Source organism: Muntiacus reevesi, chromosome 13, assembly GCF_963930625.1.
Source record: "Muntiacus reevesi chromosome 13, mMunRee1.1, whole genome shotgun sequence".
NCBI classification, from domain to species: Eukaryota; Metazoa; Chordata; class Mammalia; order Artiodactyla; family Cervidae; genus Muntiacus; species Muntiacus reevesi.
In genome coordinates, this window is record NC_089261.1 from 43805165 (window position 1) to 43823218 (window position 18054).

The following is an 18054-nucleotide window of genomic DNA, read 5'->3' on the forward strand; positions in this document are numbered from 1 at the left end:
TGGGGATGGGGAGGCATTTTTAGACTCCCTTCTCCTGAAGATTTTAAAAGGACACTTGTCAATGCTTTAATTTGGTACTTTAATTTGAAAATTTTTGCCTCTCCCACTTGAACTATTATCTTATGTAAAATGTCTTATACAGGAAACATTGCCTTTTGTCAAATTGCAAAAATGGTTCCTTTAGAAGGAGTATGTTCCTTAAGAACTTTGAGAAGTGCACAATTTCTTTAGGGCTGATGGATTGCTTTTAATCATTTTAGATTTCTGCTTTTGTGAGTCCTGCTACTCCATTTTTCAGAATTCATTTAGTTTTGCATTAGCCTGTGTCCATTTAGTACAAGATGAGGATAACATTCTTTTGCCAGATCATCAACTTTTAAAAGATTCATCTTTACTAATAAAACAAAGTTGAGGATTATGTCAATTAGCCCAATAATTGGAGCAAAGAGCAAACTTTTCCCTATGGTTTTTAAAAAGATGTTTCGAGCTGGCTTATAAAATTGCATTAGAACTGTAACAACATGCTTGTGGCTCTAGTGAAGCAACTTTTGTGTGTACTCTTATATAGACTGACTGGTAAGGAGAACCTCTCCACAGCTAAGTATAATGTTGCCTTTTGAGTTCACAAAGTTAATCTTGTGCACTGGGCCATTTTAAGGGAGCTCCCTGGCTTAAAAATTAACAAAAAACAAACAAAACCTGAGACACAAAGAAAAACAAAACACTTGAGACCAATCCATTTAGAAGCATAAGCAATAGCTAATACATAAGGTTTAAATACTTACCTTGATTTCTTTACCTTGACATTTAGTTTCTTCTGCTTTATTAAAATAGTGTTGATAGTGTTGATATTTTAGTTCTATGTGCTATCATCTATACATTTAATTTTCTTTTTTGCTGCTTTTAATTTTTTAGATAGCAGTGTAAAAGAGGTCAGGGGAAATGCCTTTTGTATAATACAGACGGCTGATATGAATTGATTATGAATAATGACTGTAAATTTTTTTTTCATTTTCTTGAGTAGTTGGGGTTTGACTATAATTTTCACTGTCCTTGAGAAAGTTTTCAAAAAGATTTTCATCCCTGTGAAGTGAATAAGAGTCTATATTTGCCCATAAAACTCTTTTCTTTGTGAAAAATTTTAGCTTTTAAAAATTAAATCATGGAAGAATGTTGCATAGATTCATACTCCCTGTGCTAAAATTACGTTAGAAATGAAGAGTGCCTGAAAACAGAGATAATACAATGCAAATTGGTCTTTGCATGTCATTAACCTGACATCTATGATGTGCCTTGCTCAATTTCAATATTTAATAAGTGTCCAGTTTCTTAGGAATGAATAAAAATTGGAAACAATAACAAGTAAGTTACTTTTCAATAAATAGACATGTCTTTACTGATTTAAGAATAGTAATTGGGTGTAGCACATTAACTGAGTGGCCGAGAGCAATTTTATAATAATCGTCTAAGAGCTCAGGAAAAAAAAGATCAACATTTTATTACTTTTAACACACTGAAGTTACTACTTCTCTTAATTCATTTTAGTGAGTTGTCAATAAATTTCACTCCATTAGATGCTGAATTTAATTAGCTCCAGGGTCGCAATTTATGTGATTTCTAAGTTGTGTGCTATTTACAACATCTAGTAAATGTTACCTATGGCAATATAAATATATTTAATCTATAGCAGGCAGTGGACAATTATTTTTCATTCCTTGGATATTAAACATTCAACAGTGCTGTTTCTTATTATTTTCTGGACTTCTCTGCCATATTATGCAGGGATTGGACTGGCTACATAATTTGCAGTTTCTACTGTGTGGTGAAAACACGGGGACCCAGAATTTTAACCTGGCAACAAGAGAGCATGAGGTCAGGGCCCTTTTGAACTTGGTATATCCTGGGACTCACAGGTTGTATAACCAGGAGGTCAGCCTTTTGTGAGAGAATAAACAGTTTTAACTTACAGCAATCTCTAATGTATAAAAATTTTATTTTTGGTAAATACTATGGCTGAATAAATAACATTAACCAGAGATTGGCCTGTGATGTATAAAGGCAGGAACTTTGCATTCTCTTTGACTTTCAGCAAAGGTGACACAGGTTTATGATGTAAGCAGAACAGTCCTTAGGAAAAGGTAAATTATCCTTTGATTAAGGGTCTGAGAAACTATGTCCCAGACTAGTGGATTTCATTGCTGTGTATTCTTTCTGAATTTCCATACTTTATTCTGAATCAAGAGCCTGTTCAAGAAAATTGAGCTTTTCTTTGTGATTTGATGAGATATTCTGGTGGTCTGCCTGCTCTCCATTCTTCTTGTCCCTTTTGATATCAGAATACCTGGTACGATAATATGCTGAAAATCTAAATTTACGTCCTCCCTGGAGACATGTGTGAGCACATGCTATCCACTCTCTTCCTGTCTGTAATAATGTGAGGGTTGAAGCTTCAGCAACCTCGAGGTTGGTAAACACAACTTATGGTAGAACAAAAAGACAAATTTACCCTGCTCTGTTAATAACTTTAAAGGGGCTCTAAATCAGCTCAGAATTGCCTGCATAAATAAATTATACCCTAATTTATTAAAATCTCTGCAACCCATTTTGTTAGTTGCAGCACAATTTTGACTGCACTCTTCTTTTCTTTTTAAAATGTTCTCTAAGATCCTACTTTTGCTGTGGCAATAACAGGTGAATTCAAAAGCACCTATATGGTAACATGAAGTAGAGAAAAGTTATTAAAGACAAACAAATTTCACTTCTTTTTGTTAGAATGACTTTAAAAATCTTGTTGATTGTTTCCTTTATTTTATATAGTTGATTGGGGATTTTATTTATTTTTTTTAATGTGCTTGAATGTCTATTTTCTTGATTTCTTGTAATCTATTGCAAATTACTCTAGTATTTATTCATTCATCTAAGCAGTACACCATACTGATGACATGAAAACAGTCATCAGGCATGAAAACAGTAAGATGTGGCATCTCCCCTTATAAATGACTCATAGCTTAAACAGAGATCAAATATGTAAAATATATAAAGTACAAGCCGGTAAGAGATAACATAGAAGAGAAAATTGTTATGAGTTTCCAGTTCCACACAGGCAAATGTCTGTCTAACTTCTTAGGGAAATAAGGTGGGCTCTCCAGTACTCTCGCCTGGAAAATCCCATGGACTGAGGAGCCTGGTAGGCTGCCGTCCATGGGGTCGTGAAGAGTAGGACCCGACTGAGCGATTTCACTTTCATGCATCGGATAAGGAAATGGCAACTCACTCCAGTGTTCTTGCCTGGAGAATCTCAGGGATGGGACAGCCAGGTGGGCTGCCGTCTGTGGGGTCATGAAGAGTCGGACACAACTGAGAGACTTCACTTTCACTTTTCACTTTCCTGCATTGGGGAAGGAAATGGCAACCCACTGCAGTGTTCTTGCCTGGAGAATCCCAGGGATGGGGGAGCCTGCTGGGGGCCGTCTATGGGGTCGCACAGAGTCAGACACGACAGAAGCGACTTAGCAGCAGCAGCAGCAGCAGCAAATATCCAGGGTGAGAGAAATACCTTACGGAGTTCTGGAATTTGATGTCCTTTAGCCCCACTGCTAAATAGATAAAACTTTATCTTTGACTTTTTCCACCTTAGGAATGAGACTTTTAGATTGGATTCATACACTATTTCCCCTCTACATCTATCTAGATTTTAAAAATTAAGCACTCTCTGTTTTTTAAATGATAGACTTGCTTTATTTTAAGAAGTGGAGAAGGGATCATGAATATTAGTAGCATGCATTTTCTCAGGTAAAACCTATATATTATACCTGCCAGAAGGTGACATTTGCTTTTAAGTCCCTGTTGCCCAGGAAGTATTTGGTTACACTCTAAATTTTGTACTTGGTGTTTCTGCCATTCATTCATTTTCAATATTTTAGTGGAGTTATGTCCAACTGAGATAATACATTTTTTTCTCAACAGGATTCTGTAGTAGACTGCTGAAAAGTATAATTTCACACACATATGATGAAAAAAAAAAAGGAGAGCAAAGCTGCATTTGATGAGAGTAGACTAGTGCAAGCTTCAAGATGGATAGAGGATGTAGCATTTATCAGTATATAAAACTTCAATAAGTACCACTCTCTTCATTTAAAAAAGCAAGAGATTCACAATTTAAAAAAGCAAGAGATTCACAATTTCAAAACACTACTAGGTACATGAAATATCTAAAAGCAAGTCAACTAATACAATCTGTTCATAGTTTCATAACCCAAAACACAGTAAACTAATTAATAAATAAATCTCAGCCTATACTCTGAATACCTAAGCATTACAATTTTTTTGCGTGTGATTATGTCTATACAGACAAATGCACTTGCATATACCTTACACATCTGCTGAAAATATTGGAAAACACACAGGATAAAGTTAAAAAGAATTAAAAATAAATGACCACTTGTCATTTTTGACCTAGAAATAAAATTCTGTGAATTGTCTGATATTTTAATTGATTGCTATAAATAAATCCTTATGAATGTATATGTTTATAAAACTATAGTCCAATTGTATATGGCTTAACACTTTGATACAATTCTGGGAAAAAATAAGGCTGATGCAATCTGAAAAGAAACTTTTTTTTTTTTCTTCTTCTACTTTTGACCCTCATCTATTCGCCTCTCCTGAGGCTCATGGTAGCTTGTGCCTTCAGGTAGATGAGTGTAAGCAAGGGAGGCCTGGATTTTGTTGGAGTTACATGGAGAGAATCTGCCAACTGCAAACCTTGATAAGTATGGAAGATGAAGAATCAGGGGAAATTATTGCAGAAACCGTAGTGACATTGACTTTGTATGAATAGGTCTGATTTCCCTGGTACAAGACCAATGGACAGTTGGGCCAGGCCTCCCCAGATGTGAGGATTTAAGGAGACCACAGCAGATTCTTTGGGGATTTCAGAGAAACCTGGAAATCTGTGCTTTTACTCACTGCTGGCCGATAAAGGAAGTGGGTGCTTTGTCTCCCAATCCTTGGGCAACTGCTGTTGCTTGGTAACAGCAGTCATACCTGAGTCCAAGAGGTTCAGCATGATCAGTTACAACCCATCTAAACTTGCCATCACTCACAAAGAGTGACCAGTTTGGTCAGAATGACATTTCCCCAGCAAAACATAGCTGCTGCATGAGACGAACAGACACTTGAATAAAATTAAGTAATGAAAGTATTTAAGGGAAATGAAGTTCCACACCAAAACCAAAATGGAATAATTTCTTTTAAATTTAGAATGAAAAATGTGATTTGTTATCCAAACAATTTAATAGATGATTTGAAGATGTGATAATCACTTGCTCTCTGAAACAATGGTCTGTCAAGTGAAAGGCAAAAAAAATAGCTTAAAAATAAAGGCAAATTATATAGAGTTCAAAATCTGTCATGAGTTTAAAAAAAGAAAATGAAAAAATGGTATAGAAAATTAAATAACCTAACAAGTGAAATAACACAGTTCCAGGGGAATAAAATAAGACTAAATGTTAGAAGCAATAATAAAGAAATGATGAGGAGAATTTCCTGAGGAAAGGAGAGGTTCGGGACTCATTCATTGAAGATGTTCACTAACTTCCAGCCTGGACTGAAGATAAACAGTACACGCATATAAACTATTAAGTTTTTTTGCATGCTAATGAGAAAGAAAAAAAAATTAGCTTCCAGATTAAAAAAAAAAAAATCTTAGACTCACATTGGACTTCTCATTTCCAACCTCAGAAGGTTATTTTAAGAACAACATCTATGACCTGCTGAATGGAAAGATCTGTAACCAGAAAATTTTATATTCTAACTTGTCAGGAAAAAAAAAATTAAGATGTATAGTAACTAAGAAAATATATCAGTATAACTCTTCCAAATAAAATTTTCAAGGAAGTGACTTTGGACCAACTAAAAAAATGTAAACTAGAACAAAGGTCTCATGATAGAAGAAGAGAGAAAACAGAGTTTACAACTAATCTTTCTCTTTTGCTCTCTTTTAATAATTTAAGGCTAGTGAATAGGACATCCTGAGCGTATGTAATATTTGCCTGAAAGGACTCATAACAAAAAGAATATATAGCAAATATCCTTCCAGTATTGATACATGCCAAAAGTACTAAATAATCATGTCAAAACTGCATTGGGAGGAGCTCACAGGTCAGGGAGGGGAATGGTAAAACCATCCTACTTCAATTTAGAGGTGAAACTGGGAAAAAAGATAGAAGAGAGAAAAAGTAAAAAATATCCTAAGGGATTTATCATGATATGGTGAGAAGGAAAAGAAAGACTCGGTGGGCAAAACAATCTATTAATATTTTTTTTAATTTTTATTTTTTCATTTATTTTTATTAGTTGGAGGCTAATTACTTTACAATATTGTAGTGGTTTTTGTCATACATTGATATGAATCAGCCATGGAGTTACATGTATTCCCCATCCCGATCCCCCCTCCCACCTCCCTCTCCACCCGATTCCTCTGGGTCTTCCCAGTGTACCAGGCCCGAGCACTTGTCTCACGCACCCAACCTGGGCTGGTGATCTGTTTCACCATAGATAATAATTTGATAGGAAAAATGTTGTATATTTTGCATTGCATGAACAATTATAAAATACTTATTTTATTAGTAGGTTAGGGAAAAGTAATTTTTAAAAGTAAGATGGAATTCCATCCTTAGGGAAAAATGGAATGAATAGCAGTGAAGTAGAAATGAAAAAGAGAAAGCAACAATGTAAAATAAGAAATACAAAGTGAAGATATAAGGAAATTCAAGTATACATAAATATACGTCAGTGTATGAAATAATTGCATACCACTTTAAAATACCTCAAATTCTTGAAATTTGTTTAACAAAATTTTCCAAAGTCTAAAAGCTAATAATATATTTTTGGACTTATTATAGAAACAGACAGTAATGTACCATAGTGGGTATTACAGAACACAATCTAATGGCTTATCACTTATATATTTATATAAGCATATAATCAATGATCATTTTCTAGAATCCTGGCTTCTGGACTGCATCCATCCGAAATAATTGTGGTTTTTTTTTAGCATTGTAAAGATATACATGATTTGATCCTGGATCACTGAGGAAGTTGTCTATTAATACTAACAGAATCACACTATTAAAAAATTCATCAGTGGTGCAATTTTCCTATGGTATATGATACAAGCAAAATAGATGTTTATCAAAGTGACCAAAAGTCTATCAGTTTTTCCAGAAAAAATACAATTGAAAATTATTCTTTGTAATAAATGAAAATAAAATTTACATTTTTCTTTTTAGATAAAATGTTATCAAAATTTTCAGGAATATTATACGACAAAATTTGTACTTATCTATAATTTCGAAGTAGATTTCTATGAATTTATAAATACTTAGCTATAAAAACAGGACAGAATACGAATGTGTTTTTGACTATTGAGCGTTATAACTATAAAGCTTAGAAACTCCATTGTAAATAGTCTTTTGATATTAATAAAAAAAGTTTGATGTATTAACCTGTATACTGAGCATCTTTAATGTGGCAATAAAAATAGGCAAACAAAACAAAAGGTGCAGTGAAAGGAGTAGAAAGTGCAAAAACAAAATTTTAAATTTAGACACAAAATATTGGTTCCTAAAGTTTTATTTTGACAAGAGCTGTAGATTCTAGAGGCATCTAGAGGAATGTAGACATTGGAGCTTATTCTTGGAATCAGTTTCCTTCAAGGTTGACAATAGGATACAATGTAAAAATGATCTATTGCTTATAGCTAGGAATTATAGTAATGCCAATTTATACTTGTTATAGCTTCAGTATTTACAGAGCAGTTTTACATAACTTCCACAATAATCTTATTAGTAGGGTTGAAAATTTGTAGCCTTATTCTACAAGAAAGAAAATTTGTAGCCTTATTTTACAAGAAAGAAAACTGAGAGCGGAGACCTTATCTGCCACCATGACACTCCTAGAGACAAAATTAGGGCCTGGAACCCAGGCATTCTGAATTCCTGGAGTGTATGCTACCCTTACCCATTTGGTTTTATCTCAAATATGAGAGAAGGGATCAATTATTTTTCTAACATATTAATTTACTGTTTTTCCACACTGTATGCGAACACATTTTAAAATAATCATCTCTCATTAAAAAGCTATTTATTTAAACTCTTCAACCTATTATTTTAACCCAGTTTTTACCGAAGTCAAGACTAATAATCACTATGGTGAGGATATTTTGTTGGCTGAATGAATGGTTTTTGTAATGAAGGAACACATTACATAACTCAAATTTATTAGAAGATAAGAGATAGGTTGAATGTATAAACATCTTTACATAAGATGCAAATGGAAGTAAAGTGAAAAGAAGGCCACACACGACATATTGATATTATTATTTTCCTATATTTCTGAAATCCCTAAAATAGTTATTTGCATAACAATATTTTATCAACAATAATTATGTCAACAAATTAGATACAATTTAATACATAATAGGTATTTTGTCTAAATTCTGCATGCAAAAATACTGGTCACTTTACAACAGATTTTCCCACAGTGAAAGTATAGTTACAAAGTTAGTGCCTTTATTCAAAGTAGATTTGTCCAACCATTACCATTCAACATCTTTGAAAGAGACTTTTAAAAAATTATTTATGATTTTTAAATCTTAGACTTGCATTTCACCACTCAAACATCACCTGTGGCAATGCAAATAGGTACATGATTTTTAACTACCAGAAAATTCTTATTAAAAGAAGTGGAATGTGCTCTATTTCTTTCTGAAAACTAGCAACTCTATTCACAGCAGAGAGAACAATCATTTCCTAAAAATCCATCCCCTCTGAACAAAGTAAACTGGAATAGACCAAAATATCTCCTCGACCTAGAATCTGATCTGAGTAGCGAAAAGAGTTCATAGATTTTTAACTGCTAAACTCCAAAGGAGACAAGAAAATGTTAGATGATGATATAGTTACAAATTCTACTTCTCTGAGAGCGTATAAATGTCTCAGGAATTAAAAACAATCCATCTCTACTCTGAAAAGCATAGTCTTTTTTATAGCTAATCCTTGCCCAATATTAAGTTAAAAACTGAAATCCAGAGTGTGCTAGAGACACAAAAGACATACAAATACACATAGCTACTACGAAACAGACAAGCACAGTGGCATTTTAAAGTTAAACTTTATGTATGTGGGTTAGAAATGAAGGGATGTAAACACTCTGTGTCCTCATTTGCATCCATTTGGAAATCAGAACTGGAACCTCATAAATTTCATATTAAATGATATATAAATATCATAGGTTAGAGGACACATTTTCAATACAGTGTTATGCTCCAAAAGTGAAATTCACTGAAGCTAGTCCAATGAATAGAGTTAATGCGCCAGGTATTAAATTCAAAATATAATCTATAGGATTTTAAAGTGGACTCTAAATAGCTCATGATATTTTCTGCAGAATATGTAAGCAAGTTTTTAAATTTGGCAGCTGTGTTATGGTGCACTTAATTTTCTTCTGAGTTTCAAACAGACCTCCAGAGCTGAGGCTAGTGCATTTGCCTAGAAATTCAAGATGTCAGTCACCTTCTGAGAGTGACTGCTTCTTGGAAAATGTCAGCCCTATCGTCACTTCTTCACACTTTGGTGTCGACCCCCGCCCCATCCCCCACTACAGCCGCTGGAGCTGTGTCAGAGAAGATTTGATTGATAACCAGATGTGTTGTCTCTGGGTGCTACTGGGTAGAGCAGGGGGTAGGATTGTATTTATCTGTAACATGACTGGTCTAATTATCTCCCCATACATGTCGCCTGGTAAAACAGCTTCAGAGTTGTACCCTGCTCCCCTGGGGCACAGCTTCCTGGTAGCTCAGCTGGTAAAGAATCTGCCTGTAATGCAGGAGACCCAGGTTTGATTACTGGGCCAGGAAGATTTGTTGGAGAAGGAATAGGCTACCTGCTTCAGTGTTCTTGGGCTTCCCAGGTGGCTCAGACTGTAAAGAATCTGCCTACAGTGTTGGAGACCTGGGTTGCAAAAATCCCCTGGAGAAGGGAATGTCTGCCCACTCCAGTGTTCGGGCCTGGAGGATTCAAGGGGTCACAAAGACTGGGGCACGAATGAGTGGCCAAAAAAGAAAGCCACCTGAAACATGAATGTAGTGGACCACTTTTCTGCTCCTGGGGAGCTCTCATCTCCAAAATTCATTTCACCTTGCAATATTAAACAGTCTGGAAATATTAAGCTGTAGGTATTAAGCCAGTATGCAAATTTATCTCTTCCATATGTGTTATCATGTTCACGTGATCTTATTTTTCTATTCTTGCTTCCTCCTTTCTTTATCTCTAACAGTCTCTTCATGGTCTATTGTCTTTCCTCATGATGCCTTTTTCTTCAGAGGGCAGATCAGGGAGGAAGGCCATTTGCTATCTTAGGGGGCTAGTGGTGCCTAGTTTTTTCTGTAACAATTCTTCTCCAAATTCTCACCACACCCGGTATCTTGGCTGCGTCAGCATTATTCAGAAGAGTACCTTTGAGATTCACTATAATGCTATCCTCAGGGTCCTTTATCCTCTGTCTTAAGGTAAAGCTATTTTATAAAGAAATCCTTTCAGTTCTTCAGTAACAAAACCACCTTTTAAATGGAGTTCAGACCTTTTTTTGATTTTAATTCAGCTCTATAATAAAGAAAGTTACTTTCATTTTTTAAAAGTGTGGAGAGTAAATCCCAATGGGGAAAAAAATTCTCTCATTTGGTTTAAGACAGATGAATAATAAAGAGAGAAAAAGATAACCAGATTGTTAAGATTTGACTGCAAGGAGAAGATAATTTCAACTCGAGAGCTGTCAGCACAGAGCAGAAAAAGGATGATAAAATAGGATCAGAGGTACTTCAGGCTAGTGAGAGTTTTGAATGAACATCTAATAATACTGTGGACAACCTGTGGACATTTTGAGAACATAAGGAAGGTGGTATCTAAAAGCACATTTTTTCTTATACTTAGTGTTTTATGGAATCTAGATATTTTAGTAAATCACAGTAATTTACATAGATGTTCAAATATTCTTTATTTATCAATACAATAATGCAGCAAATGAAATAGCCCAAATAATAGGTAAGAGACCCACACACAAAAAAAATTGATTTTATGTTATATTAAAATTTATTTGTATGTAACAAATTATTATAAATATAAATGCTATCTTGCTGTACATAATTTTTAGGCTAGTCTTTGCTTTTATTTTCCTTTTTCAATTATTTCCACTCTCTGTTCCTTTCTCACATCTCTCCCCACCATGTCAACAACTTATTATATATTTATAATACATGATATACTTATACTCTCTTAATTTTCCTCATAAGATTTTTATTGTTCACATTTTATTTTTAAGCTAAAATCCATTAAAATTTTTTCTTTATTTATGATCTAAGGACCTAGCTGTGTTTTCCTTCAGATAGAAATAACTTATTTATACCAGTCAATTATCTAACCTATTCACTGTTTCCTTTTTCACAATAGGTAGAATGGCTATCTTGGAGAAATACTGAATTGTTATATTGTCTATTTCTATGTTATCTTAAGTTCCAGTGACCTGCTTGTTGTTCTTCCTCCAAAATCACACTGAAGTGAATACAGTGGTGCATTGGCTTAATGAATTAAACAAAACAGATCTGTAGAGCAAAATTCTGACATGGATCTCACTGAGGTAAAAATCAAAGTGTTGGGACAGGACTATGTTCACTCTGTAGGCTCTAGGGGAAAATGCTTTTCCTTGCCTTTCGCCACTTCTAGAAACTGCTTATGTTACTTGTCTCATGGAATTCCTATCTGTATCTTCCAAGCCAGCAATAGCAGTCAGATCTTTCTCTTGCTCCTAGCTTTCTGGTTCTCTGCAGTCTGAAAGGTTCTCCACTTTCTTTTACACCATATTAAGAAGATGGTTGTAAGGGAGTTGTAATTAGATTGGATTTATGTAAGTAATCCTGGATAATTTCTCCATCTCAAGGCCCTTAACTTTAATCACACCTGCAAAATCCCTTTTACGATGTGATGTGATACCAATCAGTGGTTCTTTGGGGACTATTGTGCCTATCACAGATTACTTTGACTTAAGTTCTGAAATCTGGTTAGACTAGTTTCTGACCTGCCCCATTACTCTTCTTTTTCATGGTTTTCTTGTTATTGCTTGAAACTTATTCTTTAATTTATGCTTTAAGAATGTTTAACAAATCTAGAAAAAATATAGTTTTAGAATTGCATTAACTAATGAAAACTTACCTGCACATTTCCCAAATCTTATGAACAACATAACATGACACGGATGTACACTTTTGGCTCTGGGAAACATCTTTGCACTTTATTATGATTCCAAATCAACTGGTGAATAATAAATCAAACAGGGAAAATGTGAGTTTAACTGTAAACTTACATTTTCATTAAAATGTGAAGTAATTCTTTTCGTAAATCCTCAAAGGTCTTTACTTTATCATTTCTGGGGTAGAAGTGGAGAATGACACTATGCATGCAAAACACTCTACAGCCCTAAATACTCTTTTCCAAATGAAGTGAGCCACACTTCATGTCGTCTGACAGCTGTGTGTGTGTGAAGAATTAGATTATATCTGGCTGTCACTCAAAATTCTGTGCAACTGTGAGAAGTACATTTGTTTATTGATTGGAAAAGTTTAACAAGCATATTTTTGCCAGGTTTGGAACAGAGAACACCTAGTCTTATTAATAGGGTAGTATTATTTATACACACACAAACATAGATACTGAAAAAGTTGCCTTAATACTCAACATTCAGAAAACTAAGACCATGGCATCTTGTCCCATTACTTCATAGCAAGTAGATGGGAAAAAAGTGGAAACAGTGACAGATTTTATTTGCTTGGGCTTCAATATCACTGGAGATGGTGACTGCAGCCATGAAATTAGAAGATACTTGCTCCTTGGAAGGAAGTGCATGATAAACCTAGTGTGTTGTTGTTGAGTCGCTCAGTCGTACCTGACTCTTTGTGACTCCATGGACTGTAGCCTGACAGGCTCTTCTGTCTATGAGATTTCCCAGGCAGTAATAATGGAGTGGGTTGTCATTTCTTTCTCCATGACAAGCCTAGGCAGCATATTAAAAAGTAGAGACATCCCTTGTTGATAAAGGTCCATTAGTCAAAGCTATGGTTTTTCAAGTAGTCATGTGTGGATGTGAAAGTTGGACCACAAAGAAGGCTGAGAGCCAAATAATTAATGCTTTTGAATTATAGTGCTGGAGAAGACTCTTGAGAGTGCTTTGGACAGCAAGAACATCAAACCAGTCAATCCTAAAAGAAATCAATTCTGAATATTCATTGGAAGGACTGAAGCTTCGTGAAGCTTTGTGAGGCTGAAGCTCCAATACTTTGGCCACCTGCTGTGAAGAGCTGACTTTCTGGAAAAGACCCTGATGCTGGGAAAGATTGAGGGCAAGAAGAGAAGGGGTTGATAGGATGAGATGTTTCTGACTCAATGGACATGAGTTTGAGGGAACTCCAAGAGATGGTAAAAGACCTAGCTTTCACCACCTAGATGATGAAGGAAAGTCTGGTGTGCTGCAGTCCATGGAGTCGCAGAGAGTCAGACACAGCTTGTGACTGAACAGCAGCAACGACAACACATAGATACACACATTGAAAATAGGATCTTTTTAACTCCAGTTGACAAGAAACCAGAGCCTGGTTAGGAGCCATTTGGTTACCTCTTTTGTACTACTGCAGATCCCCTAGCCTATTCTGTCTCCTCTTTCAGGCACCATTGTAGTGACTAGTTTGGTGTGAGCTCTGACAACTTCTTGTACACTCAACCTAGTTTCAGGCTTGCCCTTGTGATATTTGTGCAAATTCCAGATTCAAGGGCATTAGCACTTCGTGGGATGAGTCATTGACTACTAGGGGAAAAGCAGTTGATGGATGAATATTTCTCCTTCCTCCCCTCAAAGGAATGATACACTTGCCTGAGGTGAGTAGTCCTCTTTGAGGATAACTCTCCAGACCACTTCATTTCTGCTTTTAATGCTCTTATCCTCCTTGTTGCTTTTCAGTCCTTCAGTTGTGTCCAACTCTTTGCACCCCAAAGGACTGAAAAGAATGCCAGGCTTCCCTGTCCTTCACCATCTCCCGGAGTCTGCTCAAACTCATGCCCCTTGAGTCAGTGATGCCATCCAACCATCTCATCCTCTGTTGCCACCTCCTCCTCCTGCCCTTAATCTTCCCCCGCATCAGGTCTTTTCTAATAAGTCAGTTCTTCACTGACTTATTAGAGTATAATATGGGCTAGTAGGTGATGAAAGTGAGGAACACCCCCTAAACTTAGAGGGGTCTGCTAACAAAATCAGTCAATATAACTTATTAGAGTTCTTCAGGTGGCCAAAATATTGGAGCTTCAGTTTCAGCACTAGTCCTTCCAGTGAATATTCAGGGTTGATTTCCTTTCAGATTGACTGGTTTGATCTCCTTGCAGTCCAAAGGACTCTCAAAAGCCTTCTCCAACACCACAATTCAAAAGCATCAATTCGTTGGCCCTCCAAATTCAGGGACATCAGCACTGGTAGACCTTTCTGGATAGAATTTTCTGATTTTATCATGGTGTTGTTGCCTAAATATCCTTTGGTATGCATTTTTTGGCTTGGTTTAATCTGTCACTTTGAACAATGTCTTCTATTCCAGCATCATGAGACTTGTAACATTTTTTTCCAGAAATTAGTACTTAAGGGAATGGCCTCTTAAGGGTCTGTACACCCCTGTAAGTTCACCAAAATGTCTGTGAGACAAAATATGTACAAAATGCTAACTTAAAATTTCAGTGGGAATGCTTTCAAAGTTCATGAAAAAGGAGTTTAAAATTTCAGAATCTGTATTCATCAAAATCCAGACTCTAAACTAAGTTTCCAAGATATTGACTGTAAAACTAATATGTAAAATGTTACCTAGTTCCTGGTCTTCTTAAGCATTGTTTCTCTCATTTAAAACTTCTGATGTCAAATGAACATACCCAGAGTCTCTATTCATTATTTTCTTCCTGATAGATTTATTTCCTCAAGTTTCTGAATCATTTCTAACCACTAAGTGAGGTCTTTAGGTGGGTCTTCCCTTAAGGACATAATCAGGCCATTGAACACATTATACATTACTGCTTTAAACTGCTTCCTCTGAGTTAACACCATGATTGTGGCTCATAGAGCACTTACTTGAGAGAAGGTCAGCTCTTATTATTCCTGAAATGCTGAGAAAATGTGCATTTAAAATGGATTCCATTTTTCTGAATCTGGAAAAAAAAATCAGTATCCACTATCATTTTATTAATTCTAGCACTTAAAAATAGTTTAGATTTCAATGAGTTTGAGTAACTATTTATCATCACTCTCTACAGACTATTGTTGTATATTGACAAAAAGACACTTTATGAGCACTAATAGTGTTTCAGAGATTTGATTAGACATGCCCTCAAGGAGCTCATAGTCTCATGAAGGAGTTTACAGTCTATAAAATTGCCTTTTGCAATTGACTGGAAATGCTAGGTATCTTGTTTCCTAATTCGACTATTTAATCTAGGCTTGAAAGATGGGAGGAAGAAGTAAGATATTTTAGAATATTTAAAAATTTATAAATTGTGCCTTGTAAATAGTAAATCACTTGAATCTCTTGATTGAATGAAGTGTCTGCTAATTCCAAGCAGGTTTTGCAGAATTCTCATTGGTTCTAGAGTTCTACATTACTTATTTTGGGAGAATGGGATTTCACATATTTCAGTCTGAAAATATAGATTAATTCCTTGTGTTAACATGGTTTCTACAAATGCATCTGCTTGTTCATTTTCTTTAGCAAATATTTGATTTCTGCTATGGACCAGACATTGCACAAAATACCAAAGATACAAGAGTAAACAGGGAAGAAATAGCCCCTGTTTTCATAGAACTTACATTCTGTTGGTAGAAGTTTTCAAAAAATAAGCAAATACAAAAAGTAATTATAAATTATTATTTACATTATTAAATCAAATAAAAATTGATGCATTAAAAATATAGGTGACTATGTTTCAGACAGGGCAGTTCTCTAAGGTCGTGACATTACAAAGATAAGTTAAAATAAGACAGGCAAAATTCTGAGTAATGTATTCCAAAAGAGGCAAAGGAACACTAAGTGACCTCTCCAAGTTGTGGTGCAGGGACTAGAATCAGTGTTAAGAGATTACATTGGAGTTGGAAGCAGAGGCCAAATCTTTCAGGGCCTGGAGGCTATGATGACAAGCTTCCATTTTATTCTAAATGCAGTGGGAAGCAAATAGAGAATTTTGAGCATAATTTATATTAATAGAAGTAATTTGACTAACTACATTTTCCCCTAAACAGGCATTAAAATACACAGAACTTTGGCTCAGTGTCGATACCTCTTTTGAAAATACGATTGAAAAATATGAGTTTTGAGAAGTCAATATGATAGATTAATACTTGACCAGCAGCAGAAAGATCAATGGGTAATGAAATCAGCTGGATCATAAGACTCTAGGTCTAGAATCATAAACACCATCTGGAGAAAAAGAAATTCTCAAGAAAATACTAAAGAGGATTCTGTGTTGCTCAGGCTCCTTCCTGGAAGAAAGGAGCAGTAGGAAGAATTTAGACAGGGGAATATTAAAAATTCTGTCTGAGATGAGGAAAACTGATTGTTGGAGAAAATTGTTAGAACCTGAGAAAGACAGCTTTTATTTTCAAAGAATAGTTTATAGCAAGAATGAATGCCCAGTTGGCCTGTAAGTGAAGTAAAGACACTAAGAAGACAAGAGCACATTGTAAGAGAGAAAGATGAGTATATGGTAACATCCCCATATAATTTGAGAACACTTATATTGCACTATAATAGCTTTTTTTAATCAGATTGTGTTCAATAATTGAACATATAATTTGAAGAATGGTAGAATAAAAGGAGGAGTTTATACTCCATTCCTAAGATTATAGACTAGAGCTCTTAGTAGAGTTGCATGGGCCAGGGAAACTTCTTTTGAAGATACTTCTGAAGCATTCATCATGGATACAATGACCTAAAAAAAAGATTTGTGCATCAAAATCAAAGTCCATCAAGCTCATTAACAGTCTCTTCTAACTAATGACTGAAAAATGGAGGCAAGGCCAGCTACTCTGAAGAAGCTTCAGGGGCAGTGGGTGCCTGCCTGGGGAGACAATGAAGAAAACTGTAGAGAAAAAAATCAAGAAAGAGATAGTTCTAAGACAGTAAAATGGAAAATTAATGCAGAGAAACACAGAGACATCCCAAATGTAGGAAGATCTATGCAAGTGATTATGCAAATGAAGAGAGAGGGGTTAAGGGTTGAGGTTTCTTACAAGTGAAAATGCCCAAAGGCATTATCTCATGTCAGTCTGAGGTTCATTACTAGAAAATGATTAGAATCAATGCTATGAAGTCAAGAGGTATCTTAATGGAGAATTTGGCTTATGAAAAACAATAACAGAATTAATGAAGGGGCTTTAACCTTTAAGTTCAATACATATTTAATTCTGTTTGTCTGGGCAAAACTTAAATATAAGGAAAGTAATTTATTGTTAAGGCCCTGTAAAGTGCAATGATTATTATGCTAATAAGACTGGATAAGTAAAATCTCTTGCTTTATAAATGTCATAGATTAAAAATGGATCCTGCTAATAATTAGAGCAATGACGATTTTATGATTTTAACACAGATCATTTTACTCCAGCTTTAATTGTCTTTTCTAATTTAACAATTTTATTTTAATTATGGGTAGTCATTTATAATTATTTTGAACTTCGCAAAATTATTCAGGAGTGCAACAGTTTAAAGCTTTGTGCTCGATATTTAAAAGACATGAATCTTTTCACAGTGCTAGTTGAAGGTTTTTCTAAAGGAATGGTCAGCTTCAAATTATATAAGAGGCCTTTTATAAGAGGACGATTTGCTTTAACAGTTGCTGCTTTTTCGTTTTCTATCTTGAAATGACGACTGTTCGTGTGTAAGTGGCTCTCATATTTTGAATCAATTACCTCTGGTATTTGCCATTA